Source organism: Ptychodera flava (assembly GCF_041260155.1).
Source record: "Ptychodera flava strain L36383 chromosome 3 unlocalized genomic scaffold, AS_Pfla_20210202 Scaffold_25__1_contigs__length_14229661_pilon, whole genome shotgun sequence".
In the NCBI taxonomy this organism is placed as follows: Eukaryota; Metazoa; Hemichordata; class Enteropneusta; family Ptychoderidae; genus Ptychodera; species Ptychodera flava.
Window position 1 is genome coordinate 11,382,465 of NW_027248279.1, and position 13,275 is coordinate 11,395,739.

At 35.4% G+C, this 13,275-nt stretch overlaps 1 protein-coding gene across 1 annotated transcript in view; it reads left to right on the forward strand.

Moving 5' to 3' along the window:
• LOC139125242 (uncharacterized) overlaps positions 1-13,275 on the forward strand; it is a 214,571-nt gene that overhangs the window by 47,039 nt on the left and 154,257 nt on the right. The gene's annotated exons all lie outside the window — the stretch shown is intronic.

Sequence of the window (13,275 nt, forward strand, 5' to 3'; positions counted from 1 at the left end):
TGCAGAGAAGATCATTGGTTCAGATTTACCTTCATTGCCATCAATTTATCGATCCAGGACCATTCGGAAAACCACATCTATCATTAATGATGAAAATCATCCAGCCCATAAATATTTTGAACTTTTACCTTCTGAGCGGCGCTATCGATGCATCAGAACAAAATCTGAACGCTTTCGCAAGAGTTTTTATCCATCAGCAGTTCGAATTTTAAATCAAATGTAATATATTTGTTTCACATTTCGTATTTTTAGTCTTTGTATTTTAACGTGTGTTTATTTTTAGTATTTTATTCCAGTTTATGATATTTTTCATTCTTTCACTGATGCGCACGTGAAAAATCAATTTCCATTGTATTTTAATGCATATGGCAATAAATAAATTATTATTATTATTATTATAAATCAAAGCTCAAAATAAACATCAAAACAGTAAACACAATGTCATTTGTCTTCAATAAACATCTATTGAAACAGTGCATGCTAAATTCTTCTTCTTCAACTACACTCATAACAGGGGGTGTAACAGTCAATACAGGCTAGAAATCAATACACATCATTTTCAATAACTTTGCTGAGCTGAAGTTTTCAATATGAACTGTCATTCCAGTCAATTCACGCTAAATTCTTCTACTTCAACTACACTCATAACAGGGGGTGCAACAGTCAATACAGGCTAGAAATCAATACACATCATTTTTCAAGAATAACTTTGCTGAGCTGAAGTTTTCAATATGAACTGTCATTCCAGTCAATTCATGCTAAATTCTGCTACTTTAACTACACTCATAACAAGAGCTTCCAAAGTCAATGCCGGTTCCAAATTGATGTATATCATTGTTTCAAAATTGACTGAGCTATCAAATTTTCAATATGAGCTGTCATTCCAACAGAAATTTAATTCATCTCATGATAGTGTGATTGCATATTGAATACATGCAAATTTGAGTCCTGCAAGCTTTAATTTATACTGTAGTGTATCCTGTAATGGGGGCCTCACTCTGTGGACTTTAATCTAGATCTGTGTCATCACAAATCTAATTTTGTATCTACATGCCGCTATGCAGGATATTTAGTTAAATTGCTACATTATACAAAAATTCAACTTCTTGTAAAATCAGTGTCAAGTACGGAAGAACAATACACTGAATTGATGAGTTCTATGATTGACCTGAATAACAAAGAACTGATGTCAGATTTAAACTGAGATGTTTTTTAGAATACAAGTCAGACTGATCATTGTGATTCCTTTGATGTACATGCTGTGTTGGTATTTCTCAACTGTCAAGGTAATCTCAAACAACAATTTTTAAAAATAAGGTTTTGAGAGAAAGCCAGATTCATTCCCAGTTGTCATGAATTTTGTTAACATTCATAGGATAACTCTGTACTGCAAAATGTTTTGCAAAGAATTACAATATTACAGATAAGGTAGCTGCCAATCTGAAAATCATTATAAATATTGTCTGATGAAGCAAAAATATTTTGACAACACCAAATTGGTAATGGAGGTCAAAATAAGTGTGAAAATGAAGGTTATGTATACAGACAATAAACCTGAGTTTTCTTATGTTGAGGTAAACCAAACTAAAATTTTCACTGACCCACCAAAGTACTTTCAGTGGTCTGACACCACATTCAGTACATATCCTGTATTTCTTGGTATGTGTGCTTTTAGAAAATGAACTCATACATTAATACAAGACACATAATTATGAATAGAATTCAAAGGTTGCAAGGGCTGCTCATTGAAGATTTGAAATTCCAAGTGAATGCCATTTTATAGGGCCATGGGTAAAAATCTAGAAATAATATTTTTCCATCGTCATGATCCCAAAGACTTTGACAAAGACCATCGCAGAAAACATTTAAAATTTTGACTGTGAAGCCTGAGATACAATGCTTGGTCAGAGTTTTAAAATAAGATGTCCCTTAATACTGTGACGAAGAAGTTAAAAAAAAACTCAATAAAACAAAGAAATGAGAATACTTCAAATTGCAAAGATGAATTTCAATTTTTAGTTTGGTGATTGTACTATGTACAACTTGCACTTTGCCCATACATTATGTTCAATTATTCTTTTTTACAGTTAAGAGAGCAATGTTTTGAATCAAGAAGGAAAATACATAAAATAATTTTAAATTCACAGTTCCTCTCTATGTGACTCAACAAAAACAAGGCACTAAAATTCAATTCTCTATTGACATTTTTATGTTTTCTTTTGAAATGAATACACAAAATTATAGACCAATAATAAATCATAAAATGGTTTGGTTTGAGTTTGTGACTCTGAGAAGCATACTAAAATACACTTTGAGCAAACTCCACACATTTTAAAATGTAAGTATTTTCAAATAGTGTTATGATTTCAACAAAACCAAAGATTGATCACAGTTGACATAATAGACTTCGTCAAAGAATATCCCTGTATGACAACTAAGTGAAACAATAAACTTTATATTTACTGTCATGGTAAAATTGCAATGATAAACTCCCCAAAAGAAGTTAAAACCTACCTGTCATAGTTTTGCTTACATTGAGGTTGACATTAAAACTGTTCTGTACTTCACAGGTAAAATGGCAGTAACATTTTAATAAATTATGGATATAATCTTTCACTCCTGTCATACAGAAAATAATCTTAACAACAATAAATGTCAAAAATACAGAAGTGAAAACTTACCTGCAGTATTGTTTACATTTAGATTGACCTTTGACCTCTTCGTTACTCTTCAGGTTCTGAGTGGACATTGCAGATATTGGGCAGTGAGGAGTCTGGTACAGAGCCAGGACAGTTTAATTCACCACATGGTCTGGCATGGCATGGAGATCAGCTTGTGATCTGTGACACAGAAAACCATCGCATACAAATACTCAATAAGAATAAGGTGGTCATAGAATTATCAGATTTGATGGTCAGTTTAACAAAAAATTCAAGCCATGGGATGTGGCCATATCCCCTGATGGTCACTTCTTTATTACTGACATCGGTAATAACCAAATAATTATTTGTGATCAAAATAAAAAAATTATTCAAATTATTCCCCAAAGTGCAAACATTGAGGTTAGGAGCATTACTGTAATGGCAGCATTTATTTTTGTCACTGACAGCAAAGGTAAAAGTTTGATCAAATACAACATCAAAGGTGGAAACTTGTTGCAAGAGTCAGTGATAAATTCAGTAATCCACACTCTGTAATGGCTACTAGCAACAACCATCTCTTAGTGTCAGATGAAGACAAACATGTCATTCATGTTTTAGATTCTGATTTGAATTTTCTGAATTCATATCGCAATGACAGGTTAAAGTATCCACAAGGCTTGGATGTCGATTCATACGGCAATATTTATATTGGTACAATGAGTTATGGCATTGTAAAACTGAGATCTGATGGACAATTGGATTGTGTATTGTTTGAATATGTTGGGTATTACCCAGAGTTCATTGCAGTCAATGATGACATCACAACAACAATTGCTGTCACAGGGAGGGCGTTGTATCAGTCCGTCCACCAAATCAGAGTATACTCTGTATCAACATAGATATGCATTACAATCTCATCAAAATATCACCATTTTTAACACATTTTTCACATCCTACACCCCAAGTTTGGACTAAAAATCTCTTGTCCTCAACTCGACACAGAACTTCCTGTGCATCTGGATAAGAATTGTGAAAATTTTGGTGAAAAATTCAGGATTTTTTTGAAAATGCATTGAAAGCAATGGACGGTCTGCCTCAGTGACGTCATCGATTGTTTTGTTGACTTCAAGTAAAGTAGGTCAGTAGGTTTTCTCCATTTTTCTCAAAATCCAGAAGTTTTAGACATCAAGTGTGGGCTAAAAATTTCTTGTTCACAAGTCGATGGACACGTTTATGGTGGTTGAAAACCAAGTTTTAAAATTTCAGTGAAAAATTTCTGACATTTCATAAATGCATTGATTGCAATGAGCAGTTTGAATTGGGACGTCACTGGAATGCCAAGTAAAGTTGGTCATGATAAGAATTTCTCAATTTTTGGTAGAATTACAAAATTTAGACATCAAGTGTGGGCTAAAATTTTGTTGTGTATGGGTCGCTAGACTTGTCTATAGTGACCAGAATCCATGATTAGAATTTTTTGTGAACAAAATATGAGTAACTTTTGATGAATCATAATGAATGAATGAAAACAATCAATTGATTTTGAAAATGCAGTGTTTAAAATTCAATCATTAAATTCTCAAAATGGTTTTCGGACTAAAAATTGATCTCCGTAATTTGTATGGATTGACTGATTTCATTGCCGGGAAAAAACACGGGTGATTTTCTAATTTTCCAAACTCACAAGAATGGAATATTTTGATGAGATTGTGTATTGGACTGTCCTGACAAACCATCAGATCTCAGTTACACCAGAGACAAACGATCGCGACCGGTACGGTTCATTCGTCAGTGAAACGTACTTGTAAAACATTACCTGTATATCCTGTGATAACTCCAGCATAATATGCAACAAATATTTCCATCCGATCGCGATGGTAAATCCAAACTGTCCATGATTTGACAGAGAGCAAGTGACGGCCAGCAGGGATGGCCGGCCATGAAAACTTGTGAAGCCCAGTGAAGCCAGATTTCGTCACAGCGCCTCCTCTGGCAAATCATGAGATTCTTTTGAAAGAGGGCGCTGTGACACTCATCGCAGGAAATTTACATCCCCAGTTTCTTATATGAAGGCTGTGGCTTCACAAGGTAAAATATGGATGCAACCAACAATAAAATTTCCAGAAATATGAACAAAAGATAGTTTTGCTTTAAATATGTTACTCAGATATATTTTGAAAAGAATAAAACTGGTTTTGGGAAAGCAAAAGCTGTTGTAATTGATTTGCCAAAAGTCTTCTCTTTGACGTTTTCGGTCTTAAAGTACACATGGCTTGCAATGTCAATGCATTGTAGAGGAAAATAGTAGATATGTAATGCGTTATATTGTATTTCCTGTACTCTTAACATAGGGCAAGGTTCTCTAAAAGAACTTAAAGTGTAAAGTTTTATTCGTATGTCGCAATTCCTTTCTTTTCGGTCATGTATGCCCGGATTGTCATAAAATAAGCAAAAGCTAGCGCAGTATAATTTTTGTGACACCGATTTAAGCAGTCATAAACTTGAGTCGTACATGTGTAACATCTTTATTCTGATGATTAATTTATTGTGGTCTTAACGTTTTTCAAGGGGAGATAAAACGGTATATATTCATCGATAAATTTGCAGTGCATTGCATTGACAGTATTAAAAACTAGAAATTCTTGCTTGGACTGTAATTTTCAGTTTTCTATTCAAAGGCTAGAACCGTGTGTGCTTCATTTCATTATAGTTCATAGTATACAGTCTTATCATCCTGGAAATAGACATGTATATTTTATACAAACTTTCATTTGTATCCAGGATCAGCGTGAAGATTTGTTCACTTTTTTCTGTCACCAACATTCAACGATTACTGACTTATACATGTGTAAATGAATTGCGCAATTATGAAGATGTTCCATTTCGATTGCTACTGAAACTGTTGTCAATCACTGTAAACTGATAAAACATATCCCACTTCCACGCAATAAAGTCGCAATGTACACTTTCATATTCTGTGATGTAATTCTTGCATTAAATGTATCATACACGAAATCGTTTGTTTCACTTTATTTTTGAATTCGTGACGAATAAAAATGCAACATAGAGTATTTTTTTTTGCAATATCACAATGAATATTGAAACATTTCGATTTCAATAAGACGACATGACGTTGGAAAGGAAAATTTCCCCAAAGACTAAAGCAGATGTTAGAGTTAGTCGGTCCCGAAATATCTCACTGATCCCATAACGGTTAGAAACTCTATGAAAGGATACAACATCTACCTTTACTTGAATTTCTTGCATTTGCCATTTCTTGACCTGGAAAACATTTTTATCGTTTGTCTATTGACTGTGAATTCCCGAAGCGTAACTTCAACTGTTCAATGTTTTTCCTTGGAGGTTGGTGTTAATGACATCCATGTTCCTTTCAATCTCCTGTTCCCACAAACTGACATGAATGTACAAACATTATTAATTGGACGATTTCGATGTTCTGTTGTAACATCTTCCCAATGACAGTAATATAGTTAAACCTGTCGGTGTGCGCTTTTTCCTTGTAGTCCGTGCAGAACGCAATTATTTTTCTTCTCGTCATCCGATATGAAGATGAACGTCAGACATATTTGTCCGCATTATTTTGTCCACGAAGCCCACCAACTTGTAAATGAACTCGCGTAAGGTCACAAGAAAATATTGAACACTTTCGAACTCTCTGTAGGAAAGTGAGGTCATAATCCATCAAAGTATATATTTTCTGAAAGCCAATAGATATTGGCAAATGCTGTTTTGTGTTAATTATTTTATAATTGTTTAAATAAGGATCTTGTGACAGTAAATTTGAATAACCTCTTAGAATCATGTTTTTATATTTCCATGCACTACAGGTACAATGCCATATTCAGCATATTAGCGTAGAGGGCGACATAACATTAATTAAAGGGACCACCAAACGGTCCATGCACACAAGCGTGACGATATCGCTCTCAGCGGCCTTAGGGACGATACTTTATCTGCGTGATAATTAATGCGCTACGTTGAAAATAGACAAATAAAAGTGTAAAATTGGTATTTTCTGAAAGTTTAACTTCTCGAATTCTCTTACATCCCCAAAATTGCCCGATGTTAAGATATGAATTTAAATAATAACATATTTGACAGCAATCCTGATGGTGACATTGTCCTGGAGGTCCGTTTTACTGTCACCGTGAGCTTAACTGTTTTTAGGAGAACCGTTGACATTCTCTGTAGTCTGTTATTACTACCTTAATAGTGACTAGGGTCCACTGGCTCCATCAAGTTGTGCGGTCAACTATCACAAGGAGTGTCTTACCTTAGTTATACCTGGCGGTAAAAATCTCTACTCTCGCAGATTTTGCCAATGAGACCAACTTTTTTGATCAAAATAATCACTTTCAATCACTTTATTGAATAACAACACACTTCGGAAAATTCTGTGTGGCAAGAACAAAACTAAACATTGCATAAAACATTGTTGTCTATGTCTTTACCTGCAGCTGCTGGGGGAAACATAGTGTTTGTAATATATTTCATGAGAGACAGCGTATCATCTGAAGTTAAAATGTACAATAACTTTCATTTAAACTATCAAATATAGGATAATACAACTTCATTGCAGAAAGAGAACTTCTCTATCACTATTATATTTTGACACCTAATTAAATAGTGAAATTCATCCTCGACGGAAGACTTACAAAACTTACAAAATCTGGATTCAAGGGAATTCTTGGTTTTGACCTTCTGCCCAACTCGATTTGTAAACAGTGATTAGAAATACGAAGTTTTGTGACCAATTTTCTACAGCGTTTAATGTTTAATGTTTAATGTTTAATATATTTCTATGGCGCTTTTTCTACAATAAAATATTCAAAAGCGCTTTACATCAAGTAAAACAATAAAAAGTATTGCATTCAATAAAAATACAAACAAGATTTAAACAAAAATCTCATAAAATGTCCAATAATATTAAAAATTAATCAGTGCAGTTGATAAAATTGTTTAAAAAGAAAAGTTTTTAACTTTGATTTAAAAGGTTGAATTTCTGTTATGCACTTTAATTCAAGTGGGAGTGAGTTCCATAACTTGGACCACAGACTGCAAATGCACGATCATTATACTTGTTGAAAGATCTTGGTACTACGAGATTCATACCGAAATTTATCCGCAGATTATACCTATTAACGCTGACTTTTTCTACCAAGTCACAAATATACTGTGGTGCCATACCATTTAGAGCCTTAAAGACCTGCAAGATAATTTTGAAATTAACCCTGGCCTTTACTGGAAGCCAGTGTAGTTGGATCAGTGAGTCAGTCACACCATCATACTTTCTCAGATGCATTACCACTCTTGCTGCATCATTTTGGACACCGCTGTAATTTATTAAAATGCTGATTTGGCATGCCATATAAGATTGAATTGGCGTAGTCGAGGTGGGAGCTAATGAGAGCGTGAACAAGAATTTCAGTAGTGTCTTGATTCAAATAATGACGAATACGTCGGAGGTTGTATAAGCTGTGACTGGCTTTTTTACAAATCTGGTTGACATGGTGCTCCATCGACAAGGTCGAATCAAGATATCCTCCTAAATTACGAACCTTGTTAACAATTTTGATTCTGTCATTACCAATTTGAACATAGTCACAAGTTAATTTGGCGAGCTGTTGTTTGGTACCAAAAATCACAACTTCTGTTTTCTGTTTCAACCTATGTTCCAACATCCAATTTTGAATATCACAAACACAGTTTTGTACACATTCAAGTGCTGTGGTCTCATCATCAGCTCTCGGTGCAAACACTTTCAGGAGCTGTGTATCGTCTGCATAACCATGACTGTATAATAAATGTTTGTTAATGACGTGGAACAATGTACTTGAATAAGCTGTAAACAGAACCGGTCCAAGGCAAGATCCCTGTGGAACACCAAATCTGATACTACACTTTTCAGACAAACTGTCGGATATCAGTACTCTTTGTGTTCTATCACTTAGATAAGATGAAAGCCAATGCAAAACTGTGTTATCTAATCCAAATTCAGCCTTCATAGTGTGGAGCAAGATTTGATGATCTACTGTGTCAAAGGCAGCGCTGAGATCCAGCAACACCATTAGTGCCACCTTCCCCATACACTGAATATGTCAGAAGTTACCCTGCTGAGTACAGTCTCAGTGCTATGATATTGCCTGTATGCAGATTGACACACAGGTAATGGGGCATTTGCTTGCATGTGAGCTGTTAATTGGTCAACAACGACCCGTTCAACAAGCTTTGAAACAAAGCTTAAGTTACTGACTGGTCTGTAATTGGAGAGAATTGTACCAGCACCTGGCTTTTTCAACATTCAGCGTAAGTTCTTGATATCCAGTAAGTAATTTTCTTAACCAACTTAGTTTTAAATTCTCTGTACGTTCTGAGTTTATTATTTCCCTTCCAAGAGACTTATTATCATTGTGTAAATCACTGTACCAAGAAACTTGATAATGCTTGCGTAGTTATTCTGAACAATTTTAACAGTGGCATTAATGTTACAAACAGCTGACTAAATATTACCCTCGCTATAAGTATCTAGCATGTTTTGAATAAACTCAAACCACTTTGAATGAAATTTTGCAGAAAGATAGCACCTTAGCACCTCTCATAAGGTTTCGCCAATGTATTTATATGCCGCACAGGTGAAAGATCATTTCATTGCCCTCTGAAGGTTAATATCCACTCTTGGCATTGTAGTGTACATGTGGGTGTGTTTTACATTTGAATCCCTCTTTTTTCATGGCGAACACATTGTATATGATATTGTAGCAGATGTAGACTTGCTCAAAGTCTGTTGGCATATAAATATCAAAACAGAGTAAATTAAGTAATAACGTTCAGCAGACTGTCGCTTTACTGGAAGGCTATTGCGTACATCACGGTGAGTACGCGATGCTAGGCCATGCAGCCAGTATAACTGCTTCCGAGAACAGCCATGTGACTGGAATCATTCTTTACTAGATGTTTAAGTAAGAAGTTCTGTGATCCCGAAACATCGGATCCGGAGTAATCGTACATTATCGTCGTACGGCGAAATAATCATAGTCGCTTAATATAATGGCGGTTTCAAAAATTTCCAAAACACGGTTTTTGCGGAAAACAGTATTCAACAAGATTCGTGTAAATAACGATTTATCTGCACTGTTTATATTTCATAAATATTAGTGATTCCGTTAATATGGAAGTTTCTAGGGGAAGATTTTGAAGATCAATCGAGTCCTTATAGAGTTACATTTTAACAGTTCAGCATTTGCAAGGGTCAATGAGATTGTTACAGAGATTAAACAATCATATTGTATTCACTGATAAAACATCAAGATGAAAATGATCATCTAAACAGAAAGAGTGAAGAGCAGTGATGAAACCAAGGAGGAAAGCAGGGGCGTAGGAAGCAATTCACGGTTGGGGGGGCAAAAGTAACCTATATTCTGGTGATCTAAAATTTGCATATATGAATAAATTAAAATATTAAATCATACAATATTAAATCATACACGAATAAATTAAAATAATTAAAATAGGCCAAAATCAATCTTAATAGTAAAAAATGTAATTAAAGCACCACTACTTTCACATACGGCAATGTCTCAATATTTGTGTTTTTATGTATTAGGCCGTGTAAAGAAAATTCTTTGTTTGCCGTCCTTGGAATTTTGAAAAACCTACCAGCCAGCCAGCCAGCAAAAAAAAACCCAAACAAACACACAACATAGATCAATCGCATAAACTTTAACTTTCCATCGGTTTATGGGTCACAAGTATGAAAAATCATCTGTTACATTTACAATGCAGTGTTTTTTATGCTCTTCATTAAGCACGTTGAAAGCAATGCTTGGAAACACAGGTTATATTTGTATAAGTACAACAAGCATACTTAGAGTTAGGTGACTGTGAGTCTGAACAAAAATTCCATAATAAACAATGGCAATAAACACTATACCAGTACATAGGCCCTAGTGTACCACATGTACAGTGTGATAGTAATCAACTGGTTGTATTACGCAGATCTATAGTTTGTCTCTGACGGAGGTTTATGCACTAGGTAGTCATAGGCAAGAGTAAAACTATTAAAATAACAAGATCTCAATTATGAATAAAAAGCATATTTGCGACAAATGTAAAAGATGCAAATTACGTATTACGACGATGTTTACGAAGTTTTGAAGAAAACGAAATATATTTGAATCAACACCTAATGAAGGAACATAAGAACTTCACCGTTTACGCAATGGCTTCAATTTGCAACGTGTCTAAGTGACATTTGTATATTAATTATGACATGTACATTTAAGATCGAGATCTGTATTGATGTTTACGATTGGACGTATATTTCCATCTTTAATTCATATCTATCATATGATCCAAACCAAGCCTTAAACATAACGTTTAAAATCCCATTCTAAATAATACGGCAAAGGGAATACAAAGGACAAGAGAGAAAAACACAACAGACAGGGCAGGAGGACAGACAATTGGTGAAGCGTATCTTGGGCGATGGCAGCTGTCAAGCTTGTCTACCGAGAAATAAAGTCTATGTAGTACCAACGAACTATGAACATCTTGTGTAGTCGATCGAAGATTACCAGCACCTCAGCAAGCTAAGACGCGTCCATGAGTAAAAGCAGGCCAAGATGAGGTAATGAGATAATAGGAGAAAAACGAGTAGTAACAATTGTTTTGACAACTGTACACTATGTATTTCAACATAATGGGGTAAGCTTAGAACAAAAGGTGTTCTTGCAAAACCTGAAAAATTCCAAATATAAAACTGCAAAAGTTACTGAGTATAACAAAGTATGTAGTTGTCACTCAGAAAACAAATGCTAAACATCTTGGTAAAGGTGAAACTACTATCTCTTCCATAAAATTACAATTTTTACAGTGAAGAGTGGGTAGCTGAACAAATCATAACAGCTTTGAGTACAAATCCTCCTTTTTAAGTGTCAAATAAATACAAGTCCTGAGCACTGTTTCTGTTGAGTTAAATGCCTCCATTAGCTGTAACTTTAAAGGCTATTTATTCTGAATTTTGTGTATCAACTATTTTTTAGCCGAATTCCAATAGCGCTGATCGCGATGTCAGGTTTGTTACTAAATATAGCTGCACGCGCGACTTCAGACACCCCTGCCTGAAATTCGGACAAATCTTTTCATACGCGGTCGTTGTTGCAGCTCAGTTGTAGTCTGAGCCACGGTCCCTCTTGTGGAGGGACCGTGTCTGAGCCATTAATTCATAGGAATTAGTGTGAGTTTTTGTATTCATTATAACACTGGCAGGTTTTGATATCATCGTTCTTGCCGAAAATGCGGACTAATGGTTATTTTTGCATATTAATGACAGAAAACTGACGCTATAGCATACTAAAATGCTAAATATTCTGCTTGTCAAGACAGCAATGCCGAATGGCCATTGCTATTTTGAAAACTGAATTCTAATCCGGACTTATAAAATGTCCAAATCGTTTTTTAGCAGAAAAAAATGTTCAAAGTAAGGGCAACTTCCACCGCGTACGAACTATTTGGAGCATTCAACAACGACTCGGAACATTTCACCGGCGGTACCTGCTTGCCACGGTGCAGATCCAACATCGTGATCAATCGCGGATCGTGGAAAAGCTGATGGAAATTCAGTTCCGTTCCTTATTCGAAGCTAAACCAGTCAAGAATTGTTTTCGATCCGTCTTGTATGGAGACCAAAAAGATTTTACGCACTTCCGCCGATTTGAAAACTTTGAGGGAGAAATCAACTTGTGAAACGGTCGATTGATCTTCACTTACGGTACACTGCAGTCCGCTACAACAGGAGGTGCACATGTACACTTTACGTGCAAATTCTTCTGGCTTGAAATATAGCCACTTTGTTTGTAGGTGGCTTGCGGGTGAACCAGTTGAAATATTTCGGTTTGCCCGAAATCCACGAAGGTTTTTAAGGTTTGAAGTCACGCCACCACACAGAGTATAGATGGCGTGTATTCATACCAATACATTGGTGGCTTATTATCAAGCCCGTCATGGTATAAATTTAAGCCGAATGGCTTCTTTTAAGCCCGTGACAATATAATTTATCGGTTTAAATTTGAGCCACTGGCATCGTTGGTTTGTTTATATACCGACAAATTCATTGGCTCATCTTTAAGCCAACCACAAGTGGCAACTTTGTGGGCATGGTTTGAGTATAAACCAGTCAAGTTTATGAAATTAATCGGCCTGTTTTCAAGCCATTGTCATCATCAGTCACTGGTTAATTTCTAAACCAGAATTTTACATCACGTCACGACTTGACAGGCCTTTCGCACGATAGTGAGGACCATGTGCATTCAGTGCAACAGATTGATTAGCTTTAATTTTGCGCGATACGATTTTGTGAAGTTTTCAATTGAACAAAAGACATGGACTTGCTTCAAGTCTGTGGGCACATAGGCCCTAAATATCAAAACAAAAAGAAGGAATTAGCCTAATTGACAATAAAAAGCGTTGATGTCAAATGACGTCATTTTTCTTTCATTAACATGCAAAAATAAATGTAGGGCCTATACGTCGGATTGTCAACATTTTCCAAGACAACGACGAAAGTAAAAACCAAAATAATTCTTGGCTCAGACTTATGCTACCACAACCGTGA